This window comes from Pithys albifrons, chromosome 5 (assembly GCF_047495875.1).
Source record: "Pithys albifrons albifrons isolate INPA30051 chromosome 5, PitAlb_v1, whole genome shotgun sequence".
Classification (NCBI taxonomy): Eukaryota; Metazoa; Chordata; class Aves; order Passeriformes; family Thamnophilidae; genus Pithys; species Pithys albifrons.
In genome coordinates, this window is record NC_092462.1 from 13537669 (window position 1) to 13560445 (window position 22777).

Consider the following 22777-nt stretch of genomic DNA (forward strand, 5'->3'; position numbering starts at 1 on the left):
TCCAACCACGACACTTTTCCCATTGTTTGTGTTGGATGTGCCCAGACACTGGGGTTTTGTTCTTCACTTTGCAATGGAGGTTGATGGCATGATGCAAGAAATCCTTTTCTAGGAAATGATTACTGCTGCTCAGTGAGAAAATGCACCTAGGAAATAGCATGCAATAAATGCAGTCAACAAAAAAGATGTATGGAAAAAAAACAACAAAAAGCTTTTCTGCCAAAAGCTACAGAGCTGTAAATGGTAGAAGTTCAACAGTAGAAGCTGTATCACATAGATAAATTATCACATTTTCCCAGTCTTCTAATTAAGTTTTATTACAACACCTATACCAGTTGTTAACTGTTCAGGATTGGGTTAGAACTGAAACATTGACCATATGCATTTACAGATGAAGGAGACAGTAAATGATAGATCCAAGGAGCAGCTTTAGCTCCTCTCCACTTTCTGTATAAAAAGTTCATAGCAATTCTATTATTTACATTATGTTTGCATTTCAATGTAATGGAAATCTGGGTGAAATCCTTGTCATTGTATTATTTCTGCTGTAAACATTTACTCAGTGGCTAAACCATAAAATCTTCATTGTTTTAGGGACAACAAGATAATTTTTTCCTCCCACCCCATTAAAGAAATTTCTTGACCAGTTTTGTTTATACTCCCAGTTTCATCCACTGAAGCTTAAATTAATTTCTGCACAGTAGAATAACTTGGAGGGAATCAACTTATTCCTTCTCTCTTGGTAATCAGCCCATAGCCTTTCAGTAAGGGTGCTCATCATAGAAATAAGATGAATACTGGAACTCAAATATATAGGGAGTAGCCATGAGGTTTCTCTGTCAAGTCAAGCTTGATTTTAGAAAGAAATGGCAGTTTTAACTTTATTTTGCCTGGAGTTGAACCTGACAGGCATTTGTTGACAGTGTCTATTATACTGACCTCCTTAGAGTACTAAGTGTTCCTTGGCCTAATTTACAAGAACTCAGGGATGGAATGATCTGAAATATCACTTTTTTTTTTTTTTAACTGATTAGCAGTAGTTCTCTTCACTAAATGAGCTATAAGAGTATGATGTATTTCTTATAATTTACTAATGATCAATTTGTATATATTTAGGAAAGTGTATGATTTGAGAAGTTGCTGACTGCCTAGATCACCTAAAAATATACAGTCTCTCTCACTCGCTCTTTTCTTTTTTTTTTTTAATGAAGTTCCAAATCCAGAATTTCCCATTGAGGCTGTGTATCTACATGTGCTAAATCCCTCGTTTACAGAAAGGTATACAGTAAAATGCATTATAGGAGAGATGAAATAAATTAAAAACCTCTTCCCTGGCTTTTCCTCTCATATACTTCTTTTAGGATTGCATTTTAAAAAATGGTGTTATGGAAGTCTTCTTGTAGCATTTGTCAAACCTGTAATACTGAACAGTTATCCCATGATGCAATGACATAAATAATATAACACAGTGCTTTATTAGCTAATTATCTGTGCTATGTTTCAGATGAGAAAACTACTAAGTAAATGGATGTGTTATTCCTACACAATTTTGATAAGCTGAAATAATTTTATTTTTATCAATACCGTGTTTGAAAACTTTACTTCTTCTTCCTCTGCCTACCTTCTGTTTTTAAAGACAAAGTATTTGCCATAGTTTCCTATTATCCAAGTATAGTAAAACAGCAATTCTTTAGTGGACCTTCTCAAGATGACTCTGTTGAGCTTTTGAAAGTAAGGATGTTTCCTAGTTTAAAAAAAAATCTTCTTTTGCTTACAAAAATTATTAGTACAAATGAACTATGCCTTATCATCAGTCATTTATTTTATGCTTTTTATATAATTTGAGATTCTTCAACAGAAGTTAGAACAGAAATTGAAAAGTATTTTTAAATGGTGGAGTGAGTGATTTTAAATTACGTTATTATGACATTTTTTCTCTGAGTTTGTGTACTTATTTTGAACTTGAATCAAACAGACCAACTGGATCTCAGGAGTGGCACCCATTCTGATTCCACAATGGAAAAAAAAAGTCTGTTACCTATTAGTCACAGCATCCCAACAGTCCCTCCCCAGCCCCAGCTCATCACATGCCTTGACACTTGCCCCACTCTGATCAATACAAATGGATGTTTTTTTCATTAGTGATGGTAAAACCATATTCACAAGGCTAAAACCTATTTCTCAGATCAGATTTCTAATACCTTATCTGATGATCTGTAGGGAAGCCACAGTGTTTCAAGTAAGCTATGAAACTTAATTTTTAGATAAATGGTTTAGGATTTGTTTCTTCCTTTCTGAAAAAAAAAAAAAAGTAGAAATGTTCAATAGGTTATTTTTTTCAAGAAAGAAAGATCTTAGTTGTTGAACACTAATATTAATTTTAATAATATGAGTGTGAGGAACTGAACTTTAGAGTGTGGATTGTTCAGAGTCAATATTGGTTCCCTTTTGTGTGTCCATACCTCTTCTCAAGACTTACATCAGTGTAAGCGATGATCTTCCCCACTTATAATGCTCATATAAATAAATATAAGTACTTTAAAAGGTTTGGTGTGGTCAAAATGCGTAAGCTCTTTCCGCTACTTTTATTCTTTTCTTGAAAGGACAATTTCATAAATTCTAAATTCTGCAATGAGCCTTAAGGATAGAGAAAGCCAAACTCTCAAATGGATACTTCATTTCTTTCTGGGCACTATGTAGTGGATGCAGGTTTCTCATGCGAACTTAGTTTTACTGGTGAAAGGCAATCAGATTTTGTGTAATTTTTAATTTAGTAGTTTCAGCTACTCATTAGAATGAGTCTGACTATGAAAGACTATCATGAACTAGTGGGAGAAAAATACTGTTGCATTTTCTGTTTCTTCAATGCTATTTAGCAGTAGAAATATGTTGTTAGTTTAGTATCCTTTTTCTTGTTATAGTTTTAAAGTATGGCTTTTTTGTTTGCTTCTTTTCAGAATTTCTATCCAACATTTTAATATATTGCTATATTGTTTTGCACTACTGTACTTCATGAGAACCCTGATCTATGAATAACATTTCTTTGAAAAAGGGCTAACATAGTTTTCTTTGTAGCTTGAAATCTCTGTTCACATTAAAGTAACTTTCAGCATATTAATTAAAAAAACATAATTCCCTTTATTCTTCCCAAAATCTTACACTTTGAACTGTTCCCAACAGCAAATTGAAGTCCAATGAAATCTAATTGCCTGGTATGCAACCTGAGAGACTTTTAAAGAGAAATTAGAAACTCTAATTATATGCTAACTTTCCTCCATTTATGTTACCTTTGCAAATTTAACTTCCCATATCTTTAATTTTCTGTCTACTGCTTTAATTTTGACTTTTCATTATTAGGAACACTAAATGGCTCTCTAGCTGCATCAATATACTGTTACATTTTTCTAAATGAGCATAGATCAGTTTGTTTTCCCTGATGTTTATCTTGCAGTTGGAATTCTCAGAAGAAGCTCATTGCATTTTATTATAGAGAGCTTTTTAAAAAAAGGATCAATTAAAATGACCCCAGAATTAATAGAACATGAAGGGACATACCCTTTCTTCATGTGGGATTGAAGGTAAGAGATTTTACCACCAAAGTCTGTTTGGCTCACTATTCTTTGAGCTCTTGTTACAGCTGAGAGTGTTATTTTTTGCAGTTTACCACGTACTTCAGAGGGTGTTGATAACAAAGATTTATTTAATTTTCCCATTATTTTGTGTGTATTTTGAATGAAAAGGGAGATGTACTAAGTCAGTGAGCTTCTATTATTTAATTAGCATTCCAGCGGTGTTTCCCATGTACCACAGGAATACATTTGAATTTTTAATATTTTCAGTGTGTATATATCTATATAAACACATATGTATAGAAGTGTGTGTGTGTGTGGTGTGTGTGGGTGTGTGGGTGTGTGGGTGTGTTTGTTTTTACCTCTACAGAGCACTCAAAGCATTAAATGAAAGCACTTCCAGCCCTTAAGGTCAAAAAGAAACAACCTGAGACTGCCAGTTTAGATATCAAAACATGCAGCTAGCCCAGGGTCCTGTGTTTAACTGCAGACCACAGCAAATGCTTTGGAGACAATGATCAAGACAAACTAGTAGTGCTTGCTTCCCAAGGTATCCTTCTACCCTCCAGAAAAGGGAAGTTCAACGACCCATTAAGCTATAGATATTTGTGTGTGTGGCTCGTCTTCCTAAGGAAGATTTGGGAAGGGCTCTCCCCACGTGGGTGTGCCCTTCCAGCCTGCGCAGTGGATTTTTTAGGTGAGGCTCAGCGTGTGCAGAACTGGCCCCACCGTTTAAGTCCTGAGGTTCATCTGCCACGGCCGAGCGAGCTTGGACAGTGCCAGTGTGAAGTCCTCAGGACAAGAATCTACAGCACCCGGCATTTCCCAGGAGGTCTCCCATCCAAGTACTAATCCGGGGCTGACCCTGCTGAGCTTCCGAGATCTGACGGGATCGGATGTCAGGGAGGCATTTAACTGCCTATAAGCTATAGATAGCTCCCTGTGTTTAACAGCCTTTGATATATTTCACAGAATCAGACTCCTAGAATCATTTAGCTTGGAGAAGACCCCAAAAATCATTGAGTCCAACAAGTAACTCAGCATTGCCAAGCCCACCACTAAACCATGTCCCTAAGGGCCACACCTATGCATCTTTCATCTGTCTCCAGGGTGGTGACCTCACTACTTCCCTGGGCAACCTGTTCTAATGCTTGACAACCATTTCAGTGATGAAATTTTACTAATAGTTAATCTAAACCTGTTCTGACACAACATACTTGTTACCTGGGAAAAAATAGCAATCCCCACCTAGCTACAAGCTCCTTTCAGGCAGTTGTACAGAGCAATAAGGTCCCCCTAAACCTCCTTTCCTTCACAAACAACCCCAGCTCCCTTGACCACTCCTCACAGGATTTCTTCTCTAGTTCCTTCACCTTCTTCATTGCTCTTCTTTGGAGACATTTGTTTTTCTTGTAGTGGTGGAAGGAGTGTACCATTCAACTTATTAACAGAAGCATAACTTTCTTCAACCTCTGTAAACTTTAAATGATCACAAAATCCTATGACAAGGATGTAGAAGGTAAATTGCAAGTTGTTTGAAAATCTGTTTTCTTTAGTTTCCTTACTTATAATAATTTTATGGGTACACCATTGTTCTTTTATGGAGCATGGTATAAATGAATCCACTGTAACCTGAATGATTCCCTCTTAGTACAGACCATTCATAAGAAGATGATCCTTGCCTTTTAGGTGTGCGCCTGTTTATTGGACTAGAGCATGATGTTGGAGATAAACCTATCTGGGATTTAGTCTTGTTTTGGGGAGTTGTTTTTTTTTAATTGTTGTAGCTAACACTTACAGGGTGAACAGAGAAAGCTGTGGTGGTGGTCCTGTTTGGATAGAAAAGTTACAAAAAAAAAATTAAAATAGTTTGATCTGGGAAACTCAAGGTAGTACTATAATCATATGTCTGTTCCATTCACAATATAAAGTACAGTTAAGCTAGCATTTAATACAAAGTAATTATATTTAGCTCTAATTTTTATATATTGAAGCTAATATCAGTATATTTAGGCTAACCTTAATTCTGAGGTTCTTTCATTTTTGCATTCATTGTAATGTTATATTATACCCTTGAATTCTTCCAGTTTCCCATGTTACTTGTACATAGATGTTTTTCTTCCTCTTTTGCAGAAATATTTGTGTTTCTGTACAGTATGAAAGGTTAAGTGCTGAAGGGTAAAGAACTATTACACCTTATGTCCATACTTACATAAACATGAAACTATAGAAAATAAGTGGCTAGTATGTGTACACAGATGTCTGTATATGCTTTTTTCCCCTCTGTTTTTGATGATCCTGGAATTTGTTTCTGCATGCACATGGCAGAGCTATATATAACATACAGGAAATATCTAGAAAAAGGATTATTTTAAGAACTAAAATCCAGATACCTCCCATGCTGTTACTGGAAGTACACTAACAGAAAGTAATGCCTTATTCTTAAAAGAAAAAATCTTTTGTATTCATAGATCCTTGAATCTACAAATTGCAGATATACCCTTTAAAATTGTTCTGTTTCAAAATTACATTCCTGCTAATCCACACATGAGCTGTTAAAATAAGATTTCAAATTCTACTCTTCTTTTGTACTCATGTAGGTTTTCCAGAAAGAATTGATTTTATGACTGTGTGCTAGAAAGTTTGCCTGATTGTTCCCCACTATATCATCTGGTCTAATAGAAGATACTACCTCTGCCAACAAACCTCATTTATTCCTTCTGAAACTGCTTTAGAAACTTCTCTGATGCTTCAAAAATATGAGAGAAATGATGATTACCCAGCAACCAGTGGTCTAAAAATGATGCACCTAAAGCTAGAAAATGTATCAAACATGAAATACGCTGTAAATTCATATAAATTGTGGAAGAACTTTGCATCATTTATCATCATAACTGATTGTTGTTTTGCAGCTTAGTGATAGGAAAGTAAATTATTAATAACTAAAAATACTTGCTTACATGATTAAGAAACTCACAATAACCGCTAACATTAGAACCAGTTATACAGCACATAAAATAACATTAGAAAAAAAACTTGATTTTTCTTAGGTATTTATTAGGTGTCAACTGCCAGCCAATAGTCCTAATTCAAATTCGATTACATTAATGATAGGTGATTAATTTAGCATATGCTATGTGATATAAAATATACTTTCAAAAGATCTCTTCAGATTTTCACTTGTAGTTGTTGTATCTAACCAGTTTTGGATAATAAATTAGAAGGACAAAAGCATGTGACATAAACAAAGTGGTCATACCTGCATATTGGGACTAAGAGCAAATTGGTCAATGTGAAAGTATTTTGATTTTAAGTAGAATCTGACCTTTATATCTTAAATTTTCATTCTGGAGACTTGTTTATTGAGGAAATATCCACCTCTAAAGATTTTCTGTCCTTGTATGGATATGTATCTGGATGACATTGGACCTGAAACTTTCGGACAAATCTGAAAAAAAAATTTAGATGTGTCTAATCTTTAGCAAACTCATTTCTGAGCTCTGGTAAGAATTACCACATGAGTGGGAAATGGTGTTTAGTTAGGACCTATAAACGTGTCCCGAAAAGAAAGCAATGAAATGACAGCAGATGTTCTCTTTTAATCAAAGTTAAAAGAGTTAGTGGTCCAAAAAGCTGTTCAAGGGTAGAGACAAGTTGCCACATTCACCCCAAGGGATAGCAGCTCCCACAGGCAGCAGTCAGCTCAGGGGCATAGCCCATCCCTCAGCCACAACTTCCCCACCTCCTGCCCCAGTAGCCTGCTGGGAAGGCAGCACATGGACATGTGGTCACAGTCAGCTGCGGAAGAGTCAGAGTTTCCATTCCATGCTCCAAATTTTATTTTGATTTGTTCTTAAATTCAAAATCCTTCTTTTGCCTTCTCCTAAGAGTTTTTATATGTCTTAATCTCTGATGGTATCTGTCTCTAAGTTAATCATTCCAAGTGTCTGTTGTAATCAGCAGAGTTCTAATCAGTATCATCCAAGGTAATTATTTGCATCCTGAAGTAGATATCTAAAAGAAGCTAAATTAATTGCATCCTGAAAGAGGCTATTTCTTGCCATTTGGCCACAAAGAAAATGCAAAATAACTAATTTAGTGTCCATAATCTGTTTTATAGAACCTTAGCTGAGATTAATTGCATATTTTTTGCTGTAAAACTGTAGAGCTTTTTTTTAAATGTAATTTTAGAAGAATTTTCAAACTGGTTTTTGTAATTTTTATTAATTCCTCTTGTGGTCCCTGTAAGCCTCCGTAGATGCCACAAAAATAATTTGACTTGATGTTTTTTTATTTTTTCATTGTTACCAAAACCTAATTTCAAAGTTATCTGAGATTTCTTATATGAGCCTGAGACTGGCTCTGAACTGATTATGATATTTTAGTTCATGTTGAAATTACACCAGTTTTACAACTCTCGGCATGAAACTATCAGCTGTACTGTAGCGAGACTGTCCTCAGCTGGGACCTCCCCAGAGAAATGAAACCTGGAAGGAATCTCAGGTGTGCTCTTTGTTCCAGTTTGCAGTGATCTGTGTACCAGCCTTTTATGATCTGACAGGATCATCAAGTAGCACGTCCCTTTTGCTTACACTGAAGAACTTTAGTGTGCTTTGCTACATGTCCCTGCTCTTTAGGCAGACTGTGTAAACATCTTAGTGGAAATTAGCTCATCTGGGATTCTTGCTGCTTTTAGTTATACACAGGTTTCAATTTAATCGTTTGTGGCTATTAAGCCAGGTTCTCTCAGCAAATGTCTATGATGCTTCATCATGAGTTTTTTTTGCCAAGTGAAGGCCCTCGGGCTTTTCCATCTGTGAAAGCCCTGTGTTGGAATGTGTGGCAAAGTGTTCAGGTACACAGAGACTCATCTCAACATTGTATATTTACCTATATCATAATATGGTTTCAAGGCCATATTGTGTTTAAAGATTAAATGCCGACTCTTAGATTCCTCTCATGGGCTTCTTATGAAAAAAAAAATCATCTACTTCCTTAAGAAATAAAGACAATATTTTTCTACTTTCATTTTAGTACCTTTCCAAAGGCCAATTACTGAGCAAGCAAAATCCTTTCCTGTTTCGCTGTAGCTAAACACTGACAAAACCTATATTAAATTGTTAGTTCTAATACTTAAGACACAAGGATGCTCTAGTGGCCAGCTCTTTTTTTCTTGAAGTCATCAGTTTGTTTTTTCTGGCTCACAATCATTAGTAAAAATATAACATCATATTTTTGTAAAGATAGCATGAGTTCATGTGTCTGCTTCCATTTTAATTTCATTTGCATAGGTAAATGCTCCCTTTTGTGGGTCAGTGAGGGCCTAACAACTTGACCCAGCTTTCCCACGTTCACACTGACATTTGTGGTTACTTGAGAATGCTTCTAGAGGAATCCACAACGTATAATTACATTAACTAACAAAAGGGCATTAAAACAATCAGTATTGAAATTCAGCCAAGATGTTTCTTTTGCCAAGGTGGATATTTTTTAAGGCTAAAAAAAAAAAAGTTCTTTGGTCTGAAACACCTCCTTTTTCAGAGTGATTCCTTAGCTACATTTTGGGGATTTTTACAATTCATTTATTGTTTTGGTTTTGTGTTTTCTAGTGGGTTTTTGTTTGTTTGTTCTGCTTGTTTGTTTCATTTTGATTTTGATTTTGATTTTTGGTTTTTGGGGTTTTTTGAATCAAATACAAGTAACAGATGAACGGCATACCTTATTGTTTTTTACTGCCCTCTTAGTTTCCCTCCTCCACTCCTCACTAGGTTGTTCCCCAATATCTTGCTGTCTCAGTACTCCACAACTCCTGACTTGTTTGATCCCTGACCTTGGGAATCTTGTTGACTTTTTTATTTAACTACTTAAGATTTTTCACCCACATAAGAATTTGTGTGGTTTTAAATGTTTTGTCTTGTTTCAGAATATTTCATTTTCCTTTTAAATATCTTTTCTTGACCGACGTGAAATTCTGCCTTAGGATAATTTCCAGGTTAAAAAAAAAAAAAAGAGAGAGAGAAAAGTAATTACATTTAAACAACACCTTTGCAGTCTTCGCACATTTTTAAGCCAGAAACTTTTAGCAAAAAAATGACTTGCTAAAATAATAAAAATAATTGGACTAATTTATTCTGGGATAAAAAGACAAGACTCAATAGTCAGTTTGGAAGCCACTACATCAGCACAGTGGCATCTGGTATCCCAGTAAAGGCTTCTCAGATAAGTTATGAAGGCTTGCTCTTAGTTTCTGCTACTGTGTTTTGCAAGAGAGGAATGACAATTGAAAGTGGAAATATTTGCTTTACAGTTACAGGCAAATAACAAGTACTGTATCGACTGTAATTTCGTAGAGACAGAAGATTATTTTTGATTTTGAGGCTATATGCTGATTTCCTGTGTTGTCTAGGTCCTTTTTTAAGAAGGTTCATCATATGTGTGTGGGTTTTTTCACTTTCTTTCCACCAGAATTTACATCTTCAGTCACCTCCTGAACTGTTTACAAACTTAGCATCTGAGAAACTCTCAGACTACTCCTTCACTTCTGCTCTGTTTAACCTAGAAAAAGAGACAACATAAAACCTCAAATAGAAAAAACCTCAAATAGAAAACCTCAAAATATGGTGAGAGACAGATGTGGAAGAGATGACAGGAGAGTAATGTGCAGAGGGGCTTTCAAGTCTTCAGCTACATATTCAAAACAAATATGAAATATCTTAGGTTTGTTGACCCAGAGAAGTTTTTGAAAGGCTCTTCTCTTGTCATAAGAATATTAGGTTTGTTTTTTTCCTGCTTCTGTATTGAAAATTAACACACATACAAAAGTATTTCTTTTTCTTTTTTAATCTTGTTTATTGTAATCAAGCTGTAGCCATTGGTCATCTGTTTAAATGCATCACCTGTATAAACAAGAATAAGATACTGCTTTATATTCTGTGATTAAGGCTGAATATAACATATGGCAGCACAAGCTTGTGATAAGACTAAAAGAGTAAATCTGATGAACTGTTAAAAAGTTTTCCCCTTTTTGCATGACCTTGGAAAAGTCCTTCAATTTCCATAATTAAAATCATGATGGTCATACTTTCAAACTCGGTTTCTCAATTTAACTTTTAGCTTTTTTAAGAAAGATAAAAATGAACACTCCATGAATCACCTATGTTAATCATAGATGTTTCTTACAAGAGATTTGCAACCATGCAGATATTTAATCCTGGCCACTTTGCATCACTTTCTCACTCTTTCAAAAAACAATAAATAAAAAACCCAGTCCACAGATCAACAAGTAATTGTACAGATAATGCACTCTTAAGGAGATAACCAGATTTTGACAATAGGTTACTTCACCTCTGGGTTTTAAAGTAACTGGAATTTGTTGATATAACTAATTTAAGATTGAACAATTAAAAAAATTAAAATACTTCACATATGTAAAATACCATTAGCTCCAGACTCCTAATGACCCTCTGTACATTGGAAGTTCATCATGCAATCAGTTCCTAAGCCTCAACATTCCTGAACTTCAGAAGATATGACATGTCCTGCAAGACTCTCCTTGGCACCAATTGCTTAGGTTAAGACCCAGACATTATGAAGCTTTCTCTTCAGCCTTGTTGCACATCTTTCTCAGTGCTCCCATGGTCATTTTTGCACTGTGGTCAACTGTGGTGCTGCTGTGTGGACTCCAATGGGGAGCTCTTGGGTTACAGAGGGAACTCTATGGTATTTATTGCTCCAGGTGCTTCAGTGCCTTGTGTATGTGTGTGCATGAATTTGCACCCTGTCAGTGTTCCATCCGTGCTTCAGGACAAATAGACTCCTCTAATAAATTGAAAGCTAATTTGCCCCTTACCCCTCAATTAGCCTCTGCCCCCCATCCCCCAGTTAATTACCTTTCTCTTTTAGATCAGTCATGAATTACATTTCTCAGGTGAATAAGCAAAGAAAGCAGTCCATGCACTTTTGAGTACTCTTTGAAGACTTGGACTTGATATTTTTACTTTTAAAATGGTGTAATGACCCTTCCTTTATTTTCAAGCATGTTGTAAGACTTGTTTTGTAACATTCTCAAAGGATATGATACTAGAGTGTTGAGTGCCTTAGAAATGCCTATGCATAAATAAACATCAGAGATAAGGCCTTGAGTGGGATCCAAGGGTCCTTGGATGCAATCCATAGAGAAAATCCTGCACAACCATGGGAACGTTTATTTACTTCTCTTGCTCAGCATCTCTGTGAATTATAATTTTATTATGAAGTATAAAACCAATAAATGTAGAGGCCTGGCCTTTGTATTCAGCAGAACGTTTTCGCTACCTGCAGCAATATCTGTTTGCCAACCACCTGAACAAGTTCCAAGCAATTTGGAAAATCTCACTGTTCCTTAAGGTGTAAATGGTTTCATGGCAGCTGGGTGAATCCATTTCAAATTTGAAATGAATATTCTGAAGTCATGCCAGTGGGGGTGGGGGGAGGGAGATAAAATTACTGTACACCAGTTTATTAGATATGACCATCAGTGCAACAACTAGAGTTAAATGGAGCCTGTTCTAACACCAAAGTGCAGATAACTTACAGATACAAATAGATTCCGAGAATAATTTTTCATGAATAGTACAATAATATTTTCTATGATGTGTTAAGAAATTATGTCAGTTTGTGAAGTCCTTAGAGCCTCTAGCTGAGAGAGTAATCAAGAACAGCAGGAGTTTTAAGAGCATCATTAGTTTTGGTAGGCATTACAAGGAGACAGGGATAGCAGCTGCCTGTCTGCCATCACTTCCTAGGTTGTTCCATTGTTACTGTCCTCTCATGAACACATGATGTTGGCTGTCACACTGAAAAGCAGAAGACACAAATTTAAAACTGGGGTGGGGAAAAACCACAACAAACCACCCTCTAAACAACTTTACTCTCTCCACCCAAGGTGTAGCTGTCTGTAATGGCTGTTACAGGTTTTGGGCGGGGGGGGGGGGGGGCTGTGAGAGATGGGCTGGGGCTGCCCCCCTGCCTGACATGAGGGTTGTGTCACAGGCACCGCTCAGCTGCTCAGGTGATGTCTTGGAAAACTTGTATTAAAAAAAAAAAAAAAAAAGACAAAAAATGCCAGACAGACTGAAGAAAGGGGAAAAAAAAAAAGAGACAAGAAACAACCCTGAAGGCACCGGGGTCAGTGAATAAGGAGGTGGAGGAGCTGCTCCTGTCATGGAGCAGATTCCCATACCAGCCCATGGAGGAGCTCACAGCTGAGCAGGTGGGTACATCCTGAAAAACCTGCAACTCCATGCAGGAGCAGCTTTATCCTAAAGGACTCTAGGCTGTGGAAAGATCAATGCTGGAAGAGGGAAAAGGTGTGAGGAGTGACAGAGAGGAAGGAACTGTTTTGGACTGACCACAGCCCCCTTTTCTCATCTGCCTGTGCCTCTGGGAGTTGAGGGAATGAAGGTGTGAAGCTGAGCCTGGGAGGAAGGGTTGGTGTGGGAGCAAGGTGTTTTAATTTTCATCTTTATCACCATCCAATTCTGTTTTAATTGGCAATAAATTAAATTAATTTTTTCTCAAGTTGTGGGGTTTTTTGTCTATGATAGTGATTGGTAAGTGATCTCCCTGTCTCTACCTTCATCCACGAGCTTTTCCATCTTGTTTTCTTTCCCTGTTGGGAAGAGGAAGTGGGGGAGTGGCTATGAGGAATTTTACTGTGTAGCCAAGTTTAATCCACAGCACCATCCAGAAAGAGCAATGGGGGTGGGGGAGAGTGGGGAGTGTTGGTTACATTTTTTATTTATTATATTTAACTTCTGAAGCTGTTTCAAATGTTTAGTGTCTTTTCATTGGGTTCATGAGTCTGCTGTTCCCGAGAAGGAAGATAAACCTCTACCCAGGACACAGAGAGAAAAGATGCAGGTGTGCTTATTAAAAACAGTAACAAAACCCTCCACAAAACCAAAACAGACAAAACCCCCTCAAATCACAAGCAAACAAACAAAATGCTTTCACTTCAAAGTGGGTTTTATTGTTTGAACTTTGGTTTATATTTTCTTTTTGAGATTAAGGCCATAAACTGAAGTTTTTTGGGACAGAAAATACACCTCGGTCGAAAGAATATTGACTGAGCAACTTTTATCTTCTGATAAGGTAGAGATTTTTCCATTATGGCTGTAGAAGTGGGAATCCCTATTGCAAGTCAATGAGTTACCATATTATAGAAGAATAAAAATACAGTTAATATATCTGGATGTATTAAAAATGAATTTTTAATATAGCCCGTGATTCTATTAAACATTTTTCTTTCACTAGCATTCCACAGATAAGATAATGGCTTTTCTTTTTTTTTCAAATCTCCTGAAATCAATTTACTTCTACAATTTTAGCCTTCCTATTTCACTTAAGATATATGGTATGAATGCTGAGATGAGGTATTTCTCCTTAGTCCCAAATAATTTGCCAGTTTGTCAGCTCTATTACCTTTGTTGTCACAGAGACTTTTTAATTATGTAGGGCCTTTGATATTATTCTCATAGGTATTATTGAGGGTGTTGCTAATATATATATACCTGCAGTATAACAAAGGATGTATTTTCACAGCCCTAAAGGTACTTTTAATATGCCCTGTGGTAAGTGCATAATATGTTTTTAAAAAAATCTCATTTTATATATGCCAGAGACTTGTATCCATCTATATAAACTTGCTCTGGACTTTTTTAACATAAGTTTGTGTATATCTATACCTATACATGTGCATTTGTGTGTGAGTATGTGTGTATCTACATCTATGTATCTGTATCAGATTTATTTTGTGGGGATTTTTTTTTCATTCATTAGTAGAAATTATACTCCAGAAAAATGCTCCATGATATGTAGAAGTTTATGAGGAAACTTCCATATCCTCGGTGTTCTTCTTTAGCATGAAGGGATCAACTACCTTGCTGTGTGTTTAATCTCCAGTCAGATACTCATTATTAAACACTGCATGAAACATCATCACTGCAAACCAACCACATTATTTCAGTCTGGCTACAATTAATGAATTTTCTGTTTTGGCAAAGCAAAGATCAGTAAAATTAAGCTGGAGATGAACAACATTCCTTGCCCAAATGAAAAATAAAAATGTAACTCCCTATTTCCATGCAATAGTACTGCAGGGCCACACTATTTAAATATATATATGGGCATATTCCTTCCTCCTTAGGACAACTAGTGAAAGAATTTACTTTTCAACAAAAGCAGAAAAAATATTTATAGGTGGATAACTAATTTCTTATTTTTATGCTGATTTTTCACAAAACAAAACCTTGCACAGCTGTTCTTTGAAAGATAAAAAGGATTCAAATTTCTGTAGCAGACTTGTGAGTGGAATTGCTTTCAGATGTTTAGCAAATCAAATTTCATAGGGGAAGGCCAGGGAGTTTTTTGCTTTGGATTATTTGCCTCTAGAAATATTTTATCCTTTGCTCATTCTTAATTGATTAACTCTTACTCATAAGCAGAGTATTTTGCTACTGCAGAATGCATGGGATGAAAGCCAAATAAATAAAGAAGTTCACCTTGTAATCACCAGAAGAGACATCCACAGTGAAAACTTTGTTAAGGAAACAATTAGGAATGGTTTTCTGCAAGTGTTCTGATAATGGCCCTGTTTTCATGTGCATGATTTACTTTCATTATCTAGGCACATAAAATGTCCATCATCTTACACCAACAGGTCACACAGCCTTCTTTGAACTAAAATTGGGTGTGTAATAAAAAGACTAGTATTTAATCATTTGCTATAGAAATCAATACTTCATAGTTAAAATAAACTGCTATGACATTAAAATGTGTTTCCTTGAAGTGAAATACAGCAAGGGTGTACAAGCAGACATAAGAGAACTGAGAAGATAAAAAAAACAGATTTTATTTAAGGGAGTTGTGGAGTTTTTCTGCACAGAATCTAAATATGCTATTTGAAAGATTGAATTCTTTTCAAAATTGCTGCCCTATTCCAAAATGAATGTAAGGCTCAGCTGAGTTTCTCCTCAGATTCTCAAAATCACTCATCATCTAGATTTCATGGTGTCAGCATGATGGGAACTATTTCAGGCATTTCTTCTCACTTCTTGATTTACTAGGAGACATGTCATGAGATTCACCTGGCCTGCAAATCGGATCTGAAGAGGCGGAGGAGGACAATGACATGACTTCTAGCAGTCAGTCATTCATTATATAGAAATACCCTTCAAAAGATCTGTGCCTGCCTCAGGTGAAATAGATGTCAAATTTGCCTGAAGGACATGGATCAAAGAGAACTGCCAACTCACACTACACACATAAAAACAGCCTACAGCTGAATTGCCTTTTTTTCTACTGAAGCAAAGTTTCTTCTTGTGTGGGTGTTGCATAAAATACATATTTTAATCAGCTTAAAATGTATTTTAATTATTTGCAATGACCTCACAATTTCCTCTGTGGAAAAATAAATATTATATAAGATAATTGGCAGTGTTGGACTAATTCTTGCTGTGTCAGATCTGTGGGAAGATAGGAAGTTTAATCAGCCTTCATGTTTATTTTTTTTAACTGGTCAAGGAATTGTTTGGCAATAACTTGTCCTTTTAACTACTGTTTTACTATCAAAGAAAAAAAAAAGTCCAGTGGTCAGATTCTCCCTCCAGCAAAGTTGGTCATATCTACTTACCACCAGTACCTTAACTCCTTCAATTCTTTTGAGTGTTCCAGACTCCTGGGACATGATAGCAAAGGGAATTTTTTTTCTCTCAAAAATTAGTTTCCAGCTTTTCCTACTATGCGTTTCAGGAGATTCATTCCCTTAAAAAAAGTGGTTTACTAAGGACTTAATCCATCTATGTAGACTGGATATTCACACTACTTACCTGTTGCTAAAAGCAGGCTTCTCTGCAACCTCAGCCAGATTACCACGCAGGAGATGTCTAAAGCTAGCTAACTTTATGAAAAAACATGTTTGCTAAATGGTTTGCAGCCATATTTCTTGGTTAACTCAAGTACTTTGCAAAATATCAGACTCCTAGAGCATATCCTATTTCCTCCATGTGCTTCCTTTAGCTGCCAACAGAGGACGACTCTACTGCAGACCTGCCTTGTGACATTTTCAGAGAAGTTCAGCTCATAGTAAACAGAGGTCTTGAGCACATGGACCTCAATTTCTATTTCCCTCTAGATATATTAAAAAAAATATAAAAAAAAAATTAAAAAAACATATAAGGCTGCACTACAAAGAGTGCAAGATGAGTATTGGATCATCCCATGCCACATTTCCCATTTTAAACAGATTTACAATGGCTTTCCTGGTTGTTATGGGTTCACCTAGGTGGGCCTAGATTTGGGCTCTGAAGTGTGGACTAGGCCAGAGCTGTCAGCTGACTTGAGCTGGGCTGAGCTGACAGCTGACCTCTTCTAGCCAGTAACTTTGTATTCCATACCACATTATGACATCATCTCCAGGGAAGCAGGAACCAGTGTGGGAGTGGTTAAGGCAGTTGCTTCTCAGCCCTCCTCTTGGGAGGATGCACGATGCTGTCCCAGGGGGGATGGAGAGGACCAGGCCCACCACTGGCTCACAGGGTACCTCAGGAAAGTAAAATGTGTTGTTCTGTGTCTCTCCTTTCTGCTTGGGTTTGTCTCCCTGGGGAATAAGTCTTTTCTTAAGTAATGTGTAGTTAGGACAGTAGAATTTGTGTGTTCGTTAAGAAGTTGAGGTGGGGAACTTGTTGTTGTAGACTTGTGTGAGTGTATATTTGTACTCTCTTCTAATTGTCTCTTTCTTTCTGTGAAAAATATATGTAGATTTAGTATAAATGCAGTTTGAAGTGTTTTTTTTTCTTTCCCCTCTCTTTTCCTCCCTTTCCCTGGTGTTAGGAGGGAGGCTTTTCTCTCTGTGCTTGGGGGGGTTGGCAGTTGCTTATCTCAAACCGAGACAGTTTAATGGTGCCGAAACCCGGGAGCGACGGAGGACCTTGGCGGGTGTCCCAGAATCTTGGCAGGCTTCCCGGGAGGATTGTTGTAGAAACATAGATTGATAAGTGCCTTGTTTAAGTACATCCAGAACAGAAAATGTAAACAACTCTCCCTTGCTGTTGAATGCTCGTTTTCACTGTTTCACTGTCTTTGTGAGTTCAAACAGCTCAACTGGTGCCTGCTGTGAATGCAGCCACTGCAGAAAAGAGAGGCCCATGTAAGCTGTTCATGTGTGGCAAGACACGGCTGTTTGAGTTGAATCCCTGAGGACTCATCATGTGAATGCTGATGTGCCCAGGAGCTGATGAGGAGCATCTCACCTGGACTGGCATGGGGAGGAGGTGTTCCTGGCTCGATGGGCCCATCGTGCCTCAGGCCACCTGCAGGTGGATAAAGTCGAGGGGTGGATTTAACCATGAACACTATTCTTAAGGTTATCCACAGCTGTGAAGCGTGTTTGCCATTGTGAGACCCCAGTGAACGGGGAAAAGAGGAGCTGCGGAACCCCCTGCAGAGAACCCTACAGATGCGGTGCCCGGAACCAGCGCCCGCAGTGCTGAGAAACCCGCAGGAGCCAGGGCTGTCACTGGCGGGGCTGCCGCCAGGGCTGCGAGCGAGCCGGGGGAGGCTGCGAGCCGTGAGAGGCTGCAAGCCATGAGAGGCCGTGAGCTGTGAGAGGCTGCGAGCCATGAGAGGCCACGAGCTGTGAGAGGCTGTGAGCCGTGAGAGGCTGCGAGCCATGAGAGGCCGCGAGCCGTGAGAGGCTGCGAGCCATGAGAGGCTGCAAGCCGAGCCAGGGCTGCGAGCGAGCCAGGGCTGGCGAGCCGCCGGGGCTGCTCCTGCCTCTGCTGCTTGCTTGTGCTGCTGTCGGGGCTGCTTCCGAGGCTGCCAAAGCTGTTAGGACTGCTGCTAAGGGGGATGGGTCACATGGTGAACTGTAGTACTTCTGTGTGACCGAGGAAAAAGACATGAAGAGAAGCCTGCGTAAGCTGTTGATGTGTGGTGGGACACTGCGGTTTGAGTTGAATCTTTGAAAACCCGTCGAGTGAGTGTTGATGTGCCCAAGAGCCGAGCCGATGAAGAACATCACACCCTGGACTGGCTGGGGGAGGGTTGTTCCTGGCTCAATGGGCCTATGATGCCTCAGACCACCTGTAGGTGGATGAGGCCAAGGGGTGGATCTGACTGTGAACACTATTTTAACCCCAGTGGGAAACTAGAGACTCCTGAAGAGAGGATGGTAACCCTACTGAAAGACATGAACCATCAGATAAGATGACCTGAGTTGGCCTGCTTTTTTCCCATCTGAAATATCTACCCCATCCTAATGGACTCTTAGCCACATTATGGAGGGGTGGAAAACAGCCCTGGAAAAGCAAAGAGTGTTTAAGCATGAGAACCTAAGATATGAGTGACATAATATGGTATGGAATAAGGGGTGGAGAATGTTATGGGTTCACCTAGGTGGGCCTAGATTTGGGCTCTGAAGTGTGGACTAGGCCAGAGCTGTCAGCTGACTTGAGCTGGGCTGAGCTAACAGCTGACCTCTTCTAGCCAGTAACTTTGTATTCCATACCACATTATGACATCATCTCCAGGGAAGCAGGAACCAGTGTGGGAGTGGTTAAGGCAGTTGCTTCTCAGCCCTCCTCTTGGGAGGATGCACGATGCTGTCCCAGGGGGGATGGAGAGGACCAGGCCCACCACTGGCTCACAGGGTACCTCAGGAAAGTAAAATGTGTTGTTCTGTGTCTCTCCTTTCTGCTTGGGTTTGTCTCCCTGGGTAATAAGCTTCTTCTTAAGTAATGTGTAGTTAGGACAGTAGAATTTGTGTGTTCGTTAAGAAGTTGAGGTGGGGAACTTGTTGTTGTAGACTTGTGTGAGTGTATATTTGTACTCTCTTCTAATTGTCTCTTTCTTTCTGTGAAAAATATATGTAGATTTAGTATAAATGCAGTTTGAAGTGTTTTTTTTTCTTTCCCCTCTCTTTTCCTCCCTTTCCCTGGTGTTAGGAGGGAGGCTTTTCTCTCTGTGCTTGGGGGGGTTGGCAGTTGCTTATCTCAAACCGAGACACTGGTAAAAGCCTATAAGGCATGGCTCTCACCTTGTGCTGAAACCATCCTTGCATCCATGGTTTGGTTCATTTGCTCCCTTCTCTTCAAAGAGCAGGTAAGACATCTTGGCTACATTCTAACTAGGAGTCTCTGAGATGTCTCATCTATATCTGAATACTAATGCCCAAAATAATTTTCCCCCAAAATTATTTTTCCTAGTTGAGCCATGACAGTTATTTCTCTGTGCCAGAGAGAAAGGGATAGCCTAAGATCAAAGTGAGGTTTAAAACTGCTAGTCAAAGGTACAAAATCTATAAGGCACAAATGGTATCATTTACATCTACTTCCTAATGTAGATAAATAATTGTTCAGTGATAGTGAATTTATTACCTTGCAAAACAGCATAAATTATTTACTAGTTTAGAGTACCTTTGGCCAAATTCTTTACTGTACAACACTGACCTTTTTGGTTGGTTGGTTGGTTTTTTTACTCCTCTTGGCACTGGAAAAATCATGAAAGGCAAAAGTCAAAAGCTTCATGCAAAGCTTTATAGTTCTTTTGTTTTGTCATTGCAAGTGTTGTTTTTCCTAATATACACAAAATATTCTTTCCAGTTCAAAAGATAAGAATTCATTCTTTTATATACATTTCCATGAATAGAGAAACATTTAATAAATAAAATGGTTTTGGTTTTTTTTTGTTTTTTTTTTTTTTTTGGTGTGGTAACAGGTGTCAGAACATGTAGGGTTATTTTGAATATTTGTTGGAAAAAAAAATGAATGTGAAAATAGTTTGTCCTAAAGGATTTCCTTTTGATTTTTAAAGGGAATTTTTTTCATTTGGATTTTCATGGCTATTTCAACCAGTTGTGCTTACTTCTCTACTGAACAGGCAGGCAAAAAAACCAACACAACCCTAATGCTTCTTTTTGCCAGATCACAATGCCCTTTTCACTTCTGACCACTATGGAATATATGAGACAAATAGCCTGATTCCTTTATTCTTCCTAGAATTCTCTTTTAAAATTAAGAATTTCAAGTACAGGAGTTGTTTCACTGGTTTTTGAAATGCTATTCCTGTAGTAGAAATATAGCACACTGCTTTCCTGAATTAGGTAAATGATTTAAAGGGGCTGATCTGAAGACTACCATTGCTTTTACTCTGAATGATGAAAAACCAAGGGACAATTTCCAGACAGGATTGCAATCATCATTGTGAAAATGCCAGTTGTCATACCATATTTCACCATGCTGGCACATGATTTACTTTCATTCTCTAAGACTTGGAGAATTTTGTTCTCTAAGACTGATGAAGATAGCTGATATAAAGAGTTTTAGACATAGATTTTGCAATTATTTCTTTTTTAATAATCATTGACTTTAGTGTGGTTGATCCTGAGTTAATGTTAGATGTTTTAAAAAATATATTTTAATAGTAAGTAAGCACTATTCATGCTTAGTGCATTGTATTTTTAGAAATTAGTACATTCTGATATTTTTGAGACCAGGACTAAAAAGGTGGAACTTTCAGTCTTGGCTGCTCTCTACACCTGTGCCAAGGAAGATAAGAGATGTGTCAGTGGCAGCCCTCCCAATCTCTAGCCCTGTGGTTTCCTTGAAGAAGCCTGGATGTGAAGGCTGAAAGAGAATTTTGTCAAAGGGGGGCAAGAGTCCCATCATGGCCAACTAGATGAGATTGCAATTTCTTTGCTGCTGAAGCACATAAGGACATGTCTGCCAAGTATTTACTCTGTAGCATTGACCATGAGTTATCCGAGGATTAGAAGAACAGAAAGGAAAACCTTTAATTTCCTGAATTTAATTTTGTGGAGCTTAGCCACTGTTCACAGCCTGACCTTGTGTTGACAGGATTTCATTATATGAAAAAACTGTCTTTAGAGAAAGGTGTTAATAGAATTTAATAGAGATTAATCCTTAACCAAGGTATTCTAACAAACCTTAATTTTTTTCTTGGATATTCTTGAACCTGAAGAATCCTCTGTAGAGGATAGAAGAAAACTATACAGGTACGAGCACTGTAGATGGATGGACTAATGTAGGACGGCTTGCAGATTTGACATAGAACGATTAATGTCCATTATCAGAATGCAACAATGTTCAGTTTTCAAAGATGTACCTGCATATTTTAAAACCTTTAACATAGTTAAATAACCATAAATACTATAGCTCATGATTTTTGGGCATTAAGATGTAGAAACCTTGGTATTTACATCCAATATAATAGAAAGTAGTAATGGGACTATTAGTAATCGAGGAAAATTAGATGTCTTCAAATAAATATTAGAGTAAATATGAACTTGGAATACAGTGCCATTTCATAACTAAGCAATTTATTTTTTTTACACTGTACTACTTGGAAAATATTTTTGATTGGTAGTGTGCCATGAGAAGTAAAAAGGGACTGAAGAAAGGGATCAGATAATACCCTTCATTCTACCTCAGCATGAGATCTTATGTGCATTTGTATCTTATGCAATATGCTATCCTTAATGAGATATTTCAATATCAGTCAAATGTCAAAAATTGAAAAAAAGTATCCTAAATATTTTATAAGTGTTTTCATTATTTAACATATTCCAGTGATACAAAGTACTTACACATGCTGCAAAGTAGTTTTAAGTTGAATAAATTAACAGTGATGCCAAAATATGTGAAAAACAGGATATAAGAATAAAAAAGATTAATTATTTGATTAAAATAGCTTTAGTTAATTTTTGATATAGCCAAACATATTTTGACACCCAGTTTTAAATTCTAAATAGGTATGAAGTGGATCTAGGGTAATGTTAATGATAGCTGTCTTATATTCCAAAAAATCTTAAAATATAAAAAGCAAAGCTGCTATCAGCTAACTGACAGAAGGCAAATGTTTTCACAGGGCAGCATATTGGGGACAGTGCTAGAGGCCTGAATGGCAGAAAGTGATGGATAACTTTGTTTCTTGCCATCCCAAAGCCAAAACAAGTGGGTTTGATTTAATCTGCACAGTATCACAGCTATGCTTGGGGGTGGAGGAGGAGAAATTTGTTCAGGTAATCTGGCAGGGAGTGACAGGGGTGACACTGAGATCTAGCATGCTTCCTGCTCCCAGGGCAGAGTTTCTTTTGCTTTTCTTTGGATGAGAGTTTTTGATCACAAATATTCCTCTGACATTTCTGGAAAAGA